This window comes from Myotis lucifugus, unplaced genomic scaffold (genome assembly GCF_000147115.1).
Source record: "Myotis lucifugus unplaced genomic scaffold, Myoluc2.0 scaffold_34, whole genome shotgun sequence".
Classification (NCBI taxonomy): Eukaryota; Metazoa; Chordata; class Mammalia; order Chiroptera; family Vespertilionidae; genus Myotis; species Myotis lucifugus.
In genome coordinates, this window is record NW_005871082.1 from 4,929,469 (window position 1) to 4,942,991 (window position 13,523).

Sequence of the window (13,523 nt, forward strand, 5' to 3'; positions counted from 1 at the left end):
TTTTCACAGATGTGCTGAATTACTAGTAAGACTAGTTTACAACTGGTGGGAATTTAAACAAAAAGCTAACACAAAACACTTTTTTTTTCCAGTAAAATTTTTTTTTCTGCGAAAAAAAAAAGATAAATTGATGTTAATTTTCAGCTTCTTTTAAATGGGATCCTTACTGGAAAAATACTGTATAAGGGGTCATCAGAGATAAGTTATGGTGGGTGTGTCAGTGTTTTTGAATTTTGTTTTCTGTAATTTCAGGAATGCTAAAAGTAAAAACAAGTCTGCTTTTATTTTAAAGGGTTCTGGGATACTGTAGTCATGGACACCAAATCATTATAATTGATGAAAGTGCTTTGAATCAACTGATAGACTAATAACTGGTTACTAATGAGTTTATGAAGTTAATCAGGTATGGACACAGATTCAGATTTTGTTTTGGAAACTATTGCCAGGTAACAAAGTTCACTTCAATTATGTATTGGTACAAATTAAAGACCCCCAAATCAGTGCTATAAAATAACATCATTCGATATACTCACAATTCTGTAATCTAGGCTAGGCCCAGCTGGACAGTTCTGGTGTTCTTGTCAGTGTCAGTTTGCATAGCTGCCTTCAGCTGTCAGGTCTCCTGGGGTTGGGGCTTAGCTAAAATGTAGGATGGTTCGTCTCTGCCCCTCCATCTGTCCTTTCCACATGATCTCTTCATTTGATCTCTCTAGCAGGGTAGCCATATTGCATACATGGAGACTCAATGACTCATCACCTAAGAGTACTAAATTGGAAGGTCCAGGCAAACCATATTGAGAAGGAATATGAACCCCAAGGGGCAAGCTTCATTATACACCAGCCATGTGAGAGAATGTCACACGTCTAAAACAAAAACATTCTGCCTGACAGGTGTGCCTCATTGTTTGAACCATGAATCAGGAGATCATGGTTTGATTCCCCCATCAGGGCACATGCCTGGGTTGTGGGCTCAATCCCCAGTAGGGGGTGTGCAGGAGGCAGCCAATTGATGATTCTCTCTCATCATTGATGTTTCTATCCCTTTCTCCCTCTCCCTCCCTCTCTCTGAAATCTATAAAAACAAAATAAATAAAACTGTTATGGAATTGGTGCAGAAGAAGGGACAGCTGTACACTTGGAGGTTCAGGGGACTCAAAGATCCAGATCCTGAACAACTTAAACAATGAGATTTTCTCCTTATATATTTCTGAGTTTCTTTGTTTCCTAACTACCAGGCTCTGTGGTGGACTCTCACGGCCCCTTTCGAGTCAGTTAGATGGTTAATTTAGATTGTAGCGAATGTCCATTGTGGATGGCCCCGTGACCTCCCTCTAGTTAAGCTGTTATATCCTTGGTTTATGGCCGTTGTAAATTGGAAGTATTTAGGTAAATAGGTCTTGCAAGACCAGATAGTTAAGGAAGGGGCAGTGACTTCATTAAAGACTATCAGGAATGTGCATTAGGGATACTAATTAACTAGGTACAGAGTCTGGCTGTAGTCTCCTACATTCTTTCACAAATGGAGTTAATTATGGGCTAGCAAAAGTGTGCAGTAGAAGGCAGGTTACTGGAACAAATTCAGATTGCTAGCCCCCAAAAATGTCTTATGCTCCCCATCAAAACAAAAGCATTTTGTTTCCTCAAAGTTAGAGTTAGTCTTCTAAAGTCATTTTCCTAGGTGTGTTCTTAGCTAAAAAGAAATCTACTGTCTGATGGTTTTTTTAATTATCTTTGGGAACTTCAGGCTTTTGGAAAGCCCACAGTCCAACCAGAGAAGGGCCATGTGAGATGCCTTTTAAATTGTCAGAACAGAGCCATCAAAGTCTAATTTACATGACAGTGAGAGCTCTTTTTGGGGGTAATGACCAAGGGCTAGAAGGATTAATTATCCTTTTAGCATTCATAGAGCTGAGAACAACAGCTGCTCACACATCCCTCCTGAATAAATATTGTTCATTTCACCTAGATGTATGTGGGGGAAAGGTAATTAATATTGATTAGAAGACAGAGGAGCAGAGTAGAAATGAAAAGAGTAAGAAGAGCAGTTCAAGAAGCCCACAGTCAAAAGAACCTGAAACCACAGTCCTTGGACAACTCTATCTATATACATATTCTAATTTTGAGACACTACACATTCTTGCAAAATTCTTTTAAGTAATATATTCAATTTTAAGGATGATAGCAAATGGAAATGATAAAAACAGTTTGAAAATATTAGCTATTTTCCCAAATAAGCTAATCTGTAGCCAATTTTTTGTAAATAAAAGTCTTATTGGAATAAAGCCATATTCATTTTCCTGTTTTCTGTGGCAATTTTCATGTTACAATGGCAAAGTTTAGCACTATGCAACCACATGACCCACAAAGATGAAATAGTTGCTGTCTGGTCCTCTACAGAAAAATTTTGCAAACTCCTAATCTAAAGAAAAAAAGGTCGTCCATGAAAATCTCATGTATTGGGCTACCTTCATATAGCTCAAATGACTACGATACAGCTTGTTTTCTATATACATGCTCTTTGTTATTCAGCTAAAATGTAAATGATAAACAGATCCAGGAAAGTATACAACTCTGGCACTTAGACATTTGGTCTCTAATTCAATTAAAAAATAGAAAAAAATGAAATAAATCAGTCAGAGAAAGACAAGTACCATATTATTTCACTTATATGTGGAATCTAATGAACAAAATAAACTAACAAAGTGGAGACAGACCGAAGGATACAAAGAACAGACTGATAGCAGGGGTTTGGGGGCTGGGTGAGAAGGACAAAGGTGTTATCAGAGGGGAGCATGCCTTGTCTCCCCCTGATGCTGTTGGGAGTACAGTTCTTGGGGTACCATTGGAATAAACATTTCCGGAGGCCCCCACAGGAGGAGGTATGGTAGGAAGCTTTGTTTCCATGGATTACACCCCTGGGTTTCCAAAGTTTCATTGCCCTTGGTCCAGTCATAGAGGAAGTGTGACTAGGATTCCAGTAGAGCTAAAATCAGAGCCAGTGTCCAGAGTTTCCTTTCCATGTTGAAGCTGAGTCCAATCCAGCATCAGGCTGGCTGCAGTCCATTAGCCCAGTGTGTCGGGGGGTCTGCATGGCCATGGGCTGTTGGGGTCCAACAGGAAGCCAAGCGTGAGCCATGAGCCAAGCATACAAATAGGAATCAAGAGAGCGAACTCCTTTGTTTAGGGGATTATATATCCCAAATCTTCACATCCTTACAGTGCCATGCCCATTCTGGCCAATGATCTCTGCTCCCAGGAGTGACTGACAGACAAGTATCTTCCCTATGTCATTCCAACTTTACTGGGCATGCATCTATCTTCCCTTTGTGGTTCCTTCTCCTAGTGTTTTGCAGGGAACATGCCTATAATGTCTAACCTTCCCTTTGCTTCTTTTCTATTATTAATAACTAGTTAATTACAATAGTATCAAAGAAAATAAAAAGAAAGATCCATGGACATGGACAACAGTATGGTGAATGCCAGAGGGAAGGAGGGTAGAGGGAGGTAAGAAAGGGTAAAGGGAGGATAAATGGTGATGGAAGAAGATTTGACTTGAGGTGGTAAACACACAGTACAATACACAGATGATGTATTGTAGAATTGTCAACCTGAAACCTATATAATTTCATTAACCAATATCACCCCAATAATTTTTAAAGTAATAAAATAAATAAGTAAATATAAGTAAAAAAAACAACAATAACAGAAGGAAAAAGACTTTCATAAATACTTTGGGTGATAAAATGTTCCAACTCATAATTTTATTTAGAAATATTTAAATATATTATATTAGAGAGGCATGCCTTTAAAACTGCTAATGCTCAACTCCATTGGAAAATTAAGAAACATAATTAATTCAAAATCAGGTTTAAAACCTAATTTATTTTTTATTTTCCACTGTTACAAAAGAGTGTTAAGGCAGATTTGTCCATTTAATATTATTTTTCTTTAATACCAGCTTAAGTAGATATTAATTGGTAAACACTACTTGCTAAATTAGTTGACTATACACATGAATACATAGTCTTATACTGATTTATACTGTTTCTCAATCTGGTTTATTATTGAAGTATATAAATACAAAATTTGCAGAGATAAACAGTACATTTAGTATTTCTAACTTGATAAAATATTTTATAATATATAGATAAATATGTATATATGAATATATTATGTGATAATTATAAATGTATACAAATGGCAAATGTATTATATGTGCAACTATTACATTGAACTGCTTTTCCAAGCACTGTCCAAGGTCCTAGAAATACAAGCCACCTAGAAGAAGTTATGGCTTCGTGGATCTTACATTCATGTGGTGGAAAAAGAAAATTATTTTAACATATCAAATAAATATTTAATATTACTATTAAATACACAAAATTATTTGTTGTAATATCTTTATATAGCTATATTTTTATGTATCATTCATTATACTTGATATAAACTAGGACAGCCTGTAACAAATAATTTTATTAATGCATAACATATCCGCAGTCTTAATAACAACATACACAATTTAACAGTAATATTTTAAACAAGTCAATTTATATACTTCCTATAAAACCTATGTTGAAAATATATGGTAGTTGTTTTACCTTTATGCAAAAATCCTATCAACTTTGTCAAAGTAAATGGTATCTATTGCAGATAAATTTTAAATACAATTATTTTATATTGAGAAAGGAATATATCTGTATAATGATTCAATAGGTAAAGAAGGAAGTGAATAGTTCTCTGTCCTTTCAGTCTTCTCACATAACATAAATATTTGTGGATTTATCAATGACAATATAGCCTAGATTAATTTTATTTTGAAATGACATGCACATGTTTCTGTCTCTTTTCTTCACACTGATCCCCAGTATAGGATACAAACCCCCACACAACTCTAATCTCCTCTGTCAAATTTTTCTTAATGACCTCTCTCCTCTGAATTTTCAAGTTAAAATATTTCTCCAGTGGAACTGATTATTTAAAACTAAGTAAAAAAAAATTCTTTTCAGTTGAATAAATAAAAATATTATAATGTCACTGATATATTTAAAACAATAAAAAGAAAGTACTATTTACTACTATATTTCTTTCATCAAATTAAATAATTTAAATATATATGTCTTTAGGAAAATTATGGAGAAATAAAATTTCTCATAAATTACTTGAAATTGTTCAGAAAATTTCTAATAGGTTACATAAGAAAATTTTAGTAATGGTAACATTTTGGAAGTAGGACTAGTTTTCTTTTGAGAAAGATTTATTCTCTTCATGTACTCTTTGTTCTGATTATTTTTATTATGTGTAGTATACATTTTTGGATTTTGGTACTTTGATTTTAATTTAATTAATAGTAAAAATGAAATGTAAGTTACTGTTGCTGCAAAATAAATTACCACATATGTAGTAACACAAAACAACACATCCTATATAATAAAGAGGTAATATGCAAATTGACCCTCACTCCATCACACCATCACAAGATGGCTGCACCCACAGCGGAAGCAGGGTTTCCGTAACACAAGATGGCTGTGCCCACAGTGGAGGTGGGGTTCCTGTAACAACCCATAACGATTGATCAGCAGGGACCTGAGGCTGTGTGGTGCCGGGCTGGGGTGAGGGACCTGAGGCTGTGCTCCTCGCCCAGTGAGGCTTGACGGGGGACCTCAGGCCACAACCCCCACCCTGGCGCCGGGCCGGGGAACCTCAGGCTGCACCCCCTGCCCCAGCGGGGCTTGATGGGGACCTCAGACCATGCCTTCTGCCCCAGCGCTGGGCCAGGGGACCTGAGGCTGCACCGCCTACCCAGAAGGGCTTGACAAGGGATCTGAGGCTGTGCCCGCCACCCAGCAGGGCTTGATGGGGGCCCTGAGGCTGCTCTCCCCACCCGGCAGGGCTTGACGGGGGACCTGAGGCTGCACCCCCTGCCCAGCGGGGCTTGATGAGGGTGGGGCCAGCTGGGTCTGGATCTCACCCAATGGGAGTGGGGCCAGCCAGGTCTGGGTCTCGCATGATTTTGAGGTGCGTGCAGGTGGGCGGGGACTTAACTCTGGGTCCCGTGGTGTGCCCCAGACTGACGGAGGAAGATTTTTATATACATTTTACTAATTTTCTTTTATCTCTGACACTTCTATTATAGAGAAAGGGCAAATAGCAATATTAAAATATTTCCTCTAGTTAATTCCCTTTTAATGTGCATGAATTTTATGCACCGGGCCACTAGTTTATTATATAAAAACATCTTTTTTGGAATCATGAGTCCAGTCAAAGCTTAAGTGGATCTTCTGCTCTGAGTCTCACAGGATATAATCAAGGACATGACTGGGCTGTGTTCTCACAGGCAAGCTCACTCAGAGAAAAATCTACTCCCAAGCTCACTCAGGTTGTTTGCAGAATTTTTGAGGATAGATTAGAAGTCCCACTTCCTGCTGGCTGATGTTGGAGGTCAGCTACAAAAGGCTACTCACATTTCCCTTCCTCTTGGGTTTCTCCAACATTGTTTCTTCATCAAGCCATGCAGGAGAATCTATAGTTTGAGTTTGAGAGTCTTTAGATAGAGATTGCTAGCAAGATTAAATTGTGCATAATGTAATCATGGAAATGACATCTAATCATTTTGCTGTATTTCATTGGTTAGAAGCAGTCACGGGTCTCACCTACATTCAATGGAAGGGGAATATTACCAGCATTAATACCAACTATTTGGAGATATTCATAAAAATTTGAATAAATAAATTGTTGCTTCCCCTTTAGTTAACTACATAACTCTGATGCTACAGAAAGACAAATTGAGATTTTTTGAATTTAAGTTATGCTGAAATAAACTTCAAATCATCAGGAGATATAACTCAGAGAGTTTATGTAAATAATTAACTTTTGCAAATAACACTTGCTATGCAAACACACATATCAATAAAAATAATTACCAGATGCTATTGAACTTTAGACAAAGATTGCAGTGGGTAATCTAATAAAACATTTGAAATATTTTCATACCTTTCAGAGTATTTCCTTTTTTCCTGATTCTCACTGTTTATAGGCCAAGCTAGCAGAAGTTCTGTATCAGTGTGTAAAAAGGGGCAAAATGATAATTTGATTGACAAGTAGTAACAGCCCTCTCCCCAGAGAAACAATATTGGGCTTTATTTGTAGAAGGCTTCAGATAATAAGGTGATTTCATAAGGTGTCAGGGTTAGTCCTTTAATAATAAAAGAAACTTTTCCAAGAAAGAGGAAATAGCATTGCTATGAGAGCGAGTTTGCAATGAGTTTGTTTGTCAATATGCAGTCTTCAGAAAGAGTAAAACAGGAATATAAAAAGCAACTTTTTTTTGGGGGGGAGGGGTTGTAAAGCATTCAAATAGCCATTTAATGATCCAGTCTGTTTCAGGCACTATTGCAATTCTCTTGGACTTTCTATTATTTCTCTAGCAGATTAAAAACATTGATATGTCCGTCCACTTGAATGTATGTTAAATGAGATTTTGATGCTCCCATTATTAAGAGTGGTCTCCATCCTCCATTATTGAAAGAGAATGTCATGCCCTTTTATTGCAAGAAGATATCCATCAAAGGTCCCTATGGCATCCTTTTGAGATTTTGACAATCAATTTTACATCCAATGGTCTTATACTTTTGAACTATTTTATTTACATTGCATTGAGGTATGTAGGAAAATTATGTTTATTCTAATGTCACATATTATTTAAATAATACATTGAAGGAAAGAAAGTAGCTCCTATGTAATGTAGGAGCTGGTTCAGTTTTCCACTACCATCTCCAATTCCACCTTCTCCCTCTCATTTTTGAGACTCACAATTTGCTACTCTTCCTTCAGGAATGGACGCTGCAAGGTATTTTGATTACATATGTGGAATACTGCCACTCCCATACCCACCTGTGCTAAATCTGGGCCTCCTGCCCAGACAGATGATTCTTACCAGGAGGCTGACATGATATATAGATGACATATGGGATAGTATGTGTACATATATAAAGAACACAAATAGCATCCTACCTTGTAAATGTCATTCCAAATAATGCATGCTTATATTTTAGGGAAATCTTCTAACAACAGTAACATATTATGTGCATGTTAATAAAAGGGTAAGCAATAAGAGCAACGATAAAACTTTTTGAGTGTGCACTACATGCCACCTCCTGGGTGCTGGGCCTGGGTACTTCTCACTGTGGAAATGCTGTGCGGTCGATAAGAACACGGACCTCGGTGTCACACTGCTTTCCCATGTAGGCTCTACCACTTCCTAGCAGTGGCAGTGTGTGCAAATGGCTTAACCCTTCTCTGCTTTGAACTTCCTCATTTGTAAATAGGGAATGCTAATTTAGCTACCCATGACTTCATTGGGACAGTAAATGAGTTAAGTGTATATAAACTACTTTTTAAAAAGGCACGGTACACAATAAACATTCCATAAATGTTCATGAATATTCCTAACTCTAACTCTTACAACTACCCCACTTTACAATTGAGCAAGTTGAGAAGCAGAAAGTTTGGGTGATTTTTTAAAATATATTTTTGTTGATTTCAGAGAGGAAGGGAGAGGGAGGGAGAGATAGAAACATTAACAATGAGAGAAAATCATTGATAGGCTGCCTCCTTCATGCCCCCTACTGGGGATTGAGACCGTAACCCAGGCATGTGCCCTTGACCAGGATCAAACCCGGGGCCCTTCAGTCCAAAGGCCAATGCTCTATCCACTGAGCCAAACCAACTAGGGCACTTTTTCACGTTCTAACAGCAGAAAGAGTCCAACGAGGTGAACCGTGAATGCTGGGCTCCTGACTCCATTCAGCACACTCTCCCTCACCTTGCTTTACATGGTTAGGTGGTTTGAATGTGTGGCTTAATAGAAACTTGGAGGATAAAGCAGGTTGCCCCAACCCTAGACTGAAGTCATAATATAATGGGCATGAGTTGCTTATTGCTGTGAAGAGGTAAAGTGTGAATCCCGTGTCATAAGGTCTCTCCTGCTGGGAAGACTGGAGAAGTAAGAACAACTAGCTATGTGACAATAAGTCTGTGATCTAATTTTGTGTTTCCTCAAATAGAACTAGAGCCAATAATGTGATTCTCTATGTTTGATTATTAGAAAGACTTAGATAATGCATATTACACCAAACAAGTTAAACAAGCTAGGAAAATTTATTTTTTAGACTATTGCTATAGGAGAGAGAGAGAGATTGAGCTTAATGGGGTTCAGGGCATGCTACCCCCCACAATGGCATCTGAATGATACGGGATTTTGGGACTGGAACCCAGATTCTTTGTCCGCCGGAGTTAAAGAATGAATCCACGGATAGGTGGTATAGCAAAGGTGGAAATGTATTAAAGAACAAGTACAGACTCCCACGTGGGGGAAGGGGAAAAGAGTCCCACAGAACAGACTTCTACGTGAGGGCGGGGAAGGGTCCCACTGAGTTCCTTTTTTTAGGGCAGCGGTTCTCAACCTGTGGGTCGAGACCCCTTTGGGAGTCGAACGACCCTTTCACAGGGGTCGCCTAACACCATCGGAAAACAATATATAATTACATATTGTTTTTGTGATTAATCACTATGCTTTAATTATGTTCAATTTGTAACAATGGAAATACATCCTGCATATCAGTTATTTACATTACAATTCAAAACAGTAGCAAAATTACAGTTATGAAGTAGCAACGAAAATAATTTTATGGTTGGGGGTCACCACAACATGAGGAACTGTATTAAAGGGTCGCGGCATTAGGAAAGTTGAGAACCACTGTCCTAGGGCATATAAGGGCTCCAGATCCTGGTGCCTTGATATCCCCTCTGATTGGTCACTCTTCCCTTAGACTGGTTACTATAGTAACTCCTGAGCTCAAAGGTCGAACATGTCCCATGTGAGGTTCTCCTCCACTCCTTTCTTATTGTTTTCCTATTCCCTTTGGGGTTTCTCCTTCTCCTTCTGGATGAAGGGCTTCCTTCTTGTTATTTTGTAAATATAGACCTTTTGCTGTTCCCAGCTCCCTCATTCTATGGAAATCTACCTGTTGCAGCTTTTCAGCTCCCCTATTCTATGTAAATAAACCTTCTGCTGCTCTGCAACCCTGTGCTTCCTCCATGGTCCCCTTAATTTCCAAAATTTCTAAAATTTCCTAAACCTGTCCTATTTTACCCCTAAAAATCCAGTTTCATTAACATACTGAGTATTTTAGGCTGAAGGAGTTTCTTAAAATGGCAGAAGCAGGAAGGTCACTGCTCTCTTCCCCAGCTCATCCTTCTTCCCTGAAACAGGTCATAAAGTCCTCCTGAGAGAGGTGCCCTCCCATCCTTCTCCCCAGAGACTAAGGGGCACAAAGAAGAACCCAAACAAATAAGGCACGCTAGGCTCCCCATTTTACTACATTTACCTCATTCACCTGCCATATTCCTTCACAACTGTTTACTCTTCATCACACCTAGCACAAAAATACATAGGTCCAACTCTTTCTTTCTTTGGGTTTTCATTTCCTTATGAAGGCTCCTGTGTCATGGAAAACTAACATTGACTAATGTGTACACTTTTCTCCTGTCAATCTCTTTGTCAGTTTAATGTTGAGACCCAGTTAGTGACCCTAAAAGAGTGAAAAAAGTTTTTCCTTCCCTACAAACTCAACTCCATTGAAGCAAATGATGCAGAGTGTTGAGATGAGCAAGGAACCTCAAATGTTTATTAACGTGATTAGACGATCTATGCCTGCAAATAGGTGTTTATTCAAGTTAGGCTTCTACCCTCTCACAAAGACTGGAAGATAGGAGCACTATCTTTATTGATGATTCTATTTCAAAGAGATGGCCTGCAGGTCCTTAAGAAAGACATTTCTGAATTGCCAAACAGGCAAGAGGCTAGGAGAAGATTTACACCTCACAAGGCAGGAGAAACAATTTTAATAGGGCTAGCTTTCTAAAGTAAATGTTCTAAGAAAAGGGAGATCAGAAGCCAGTATTCACGAAGAAATCCATCTAAAGTTTAATAAAGCTGAGGGAAATGTTAAGGCCATATTGGTCAATGTAAAGTACTTTATTATAGATGGCTTGCAATATGCCAAGATCTACACTCACCAATAAACATTATTATTATTGTTACTATGACTTTGAGTAGGCTTGCTTCCCTTCTTAGGTTATTGAATTTCAAACCGTACATCAAATGTTGTTATGCACTTTAGACAAAGAAACTACAGATCAAAATGGCCTTGTCCAGTTGTTCCATTGTATTGAAAAGGAAAATGGGGGTGGGGGGGGCTTGCAACCCAGTTCAGTGTCTGGTTAAAAATGTAGTCTTACTTCCCCACTCTGACTGACTTGGGTAGAGCTGCAGACCTTAACCCCAGAGCCCCATCACAGCTGACTTGGGTGGAGCTGCAGAAACCCTCAGGGACCCACCACAGGAGGAGCTATAGAGGCCAGAGCCTCCCCAGGAGTTCAGTTCAGGATTTGGATCCGGAATTCCCCTGGACTAGCAGATCTGCGAAATAAAGGTTAAACTTCCCTCCATCAGAGTGCTGGCTGATCATTCTCCCATGCAATAGTTGAGGAATTGGTGATCTATTATAACGATTGCTGAATAAATACATCCTTGCCTAGAGACTTTCACACAGACAATTTCTCACTACACCTCCAAGGAATATCAAAATAAAAATTGTATTGGTAAAGGAAGAAAGTGTGGAGGCAAAATCATCCAAGCCTGTAGAGAATTTTCTAAAAGTTTATTTGCGCCCAAACTGATGACATGTGCTGGGAAACAAGATGTCAAATGCTCCTAAGAACAGTTTTGCAGTTTCTCTTATGCATTTGAAATGAAGGAGGGAACTTAAAGATTGCATGGAGGCAGGAGAAAGCAAAGCAGGATTCTGATTACGGGATGGTTGCTTGCTTTAGAACAGCGGTTATCAACCTGTGGGTTGCGACCCCTTTGGGGGTCGAACGACCCTTTCACAGGGGTCGCCTAAATACATCCTGCATATAAGATATTTACATTATGATTCATAACAATAGCAAAATTACAGTTATGCAGTAGCAACAAAAATAATTTTATGGTTGGGGGTCACCACAACATGAGGAACTATATTAAAGGGTCGCGGCATTAGGAAGGTTGAGAACCACTGCTTTAGGGGGAACAGAGGCCCTTGCTCTCATGTTTCTTAAGCCTAATGATGGCCACTGTTTAGAAAAGGTGAGGAGGCAAAACTATAGCAATAAATGTCTAACTTCCCTAAATTCATTTAACTTCTTTGCAGAATAGAGAATAAAATTTCACAATGTCACTTTTTTCTACTAATTACCGGAAAACAGAGATTTCAGGAGTAGCTTTTACTAAATAAATCAAAATAACTTCTGAGCCAAGAAAATGACAATATTGTAAACATGCAGAGTCCTTGTAATTTGAGATATTAATATTTGAATGCTTTCGCCATGCAACATTATTTCACCGTGAATAGACCTTCTGTTCTCTTCCATTCTCTATTTGTACTTATGTTTTATTCTCACCCAAAATTCTTCTTTTTTAGCCTTTATTCAGGTAAATGGAATAGGAAGAAGAACATCAATTGGAGTTTCACTAGAAATTGTGCAAATGGCTTTCCATTTGTTAATTCAGTTTATCCTAAAAAAATATCAAATTAACCCCAGTGGAAAGTGGAACATTACATTGTTATTTTCATTTTGTATTTGAGGAAAGTGAATTTCAGAAATATAAATAATATGAGTATGATCTCATGCACCATTCTCTCTTATGAAACCCCCCTCCCGCTCCTATTTTATCTTCTCATCCCCCTTTTATAGCTTCTAGAGCAGCATGGGCTAAAACTGACTATAACTGATACATTATGATTTCTTCTGATATGAATAGAGAAAATCCTATCTTCTAAGAAAAAATCCATATAGAAGGAAAATCATTTTCTTTTTGAAATTTTATTCATTAGTTGCTTCTTGTACATGCCCTGACTGGGTATTGAACACACAACCTCGGTGTATTAAGAGGATGCCTAACCAACTGAGCTATCAGCTAGGGCAATAAATATTCTCTTAGGTATTTTATTTTATTTTATTTTTTTATTGATTAAGTTATTACATATATGTCCTTATCCCCACATTACCCCCCATCCCCCCCACTCATGCCCTCACCCCCCCCCATTGTCTGTGTCCATTGGTTAGGCCTATATACTAGCATAGGAGTCCTTTGGTTGATCTCTCCCCCTTACCCCCACCCTCCCATACCTTCCCTCTGAGGTTTGATGGTGTGATTAATTCTTCTCTGTCTCTGGATCTGTTTTTGTTCATTAGTTTGTGTTGTTCATTATATTCCACAAATGAGTGAGATCATGTGATATTTATCTTTCTCTGACTGGCTTATTTCACTTAGCATAATGCTCTTCAGTTCTATCCATGCTGTTGCAAATGGTAAGAACTCCTTCTTTTTTACTGCCACGCAGTATTCCATTGTGTCTCTCAGGTATTTTAATTAGCTACTTTGGATGAAAGATAAGACCTCCAAGAAATTTCTTAAATAA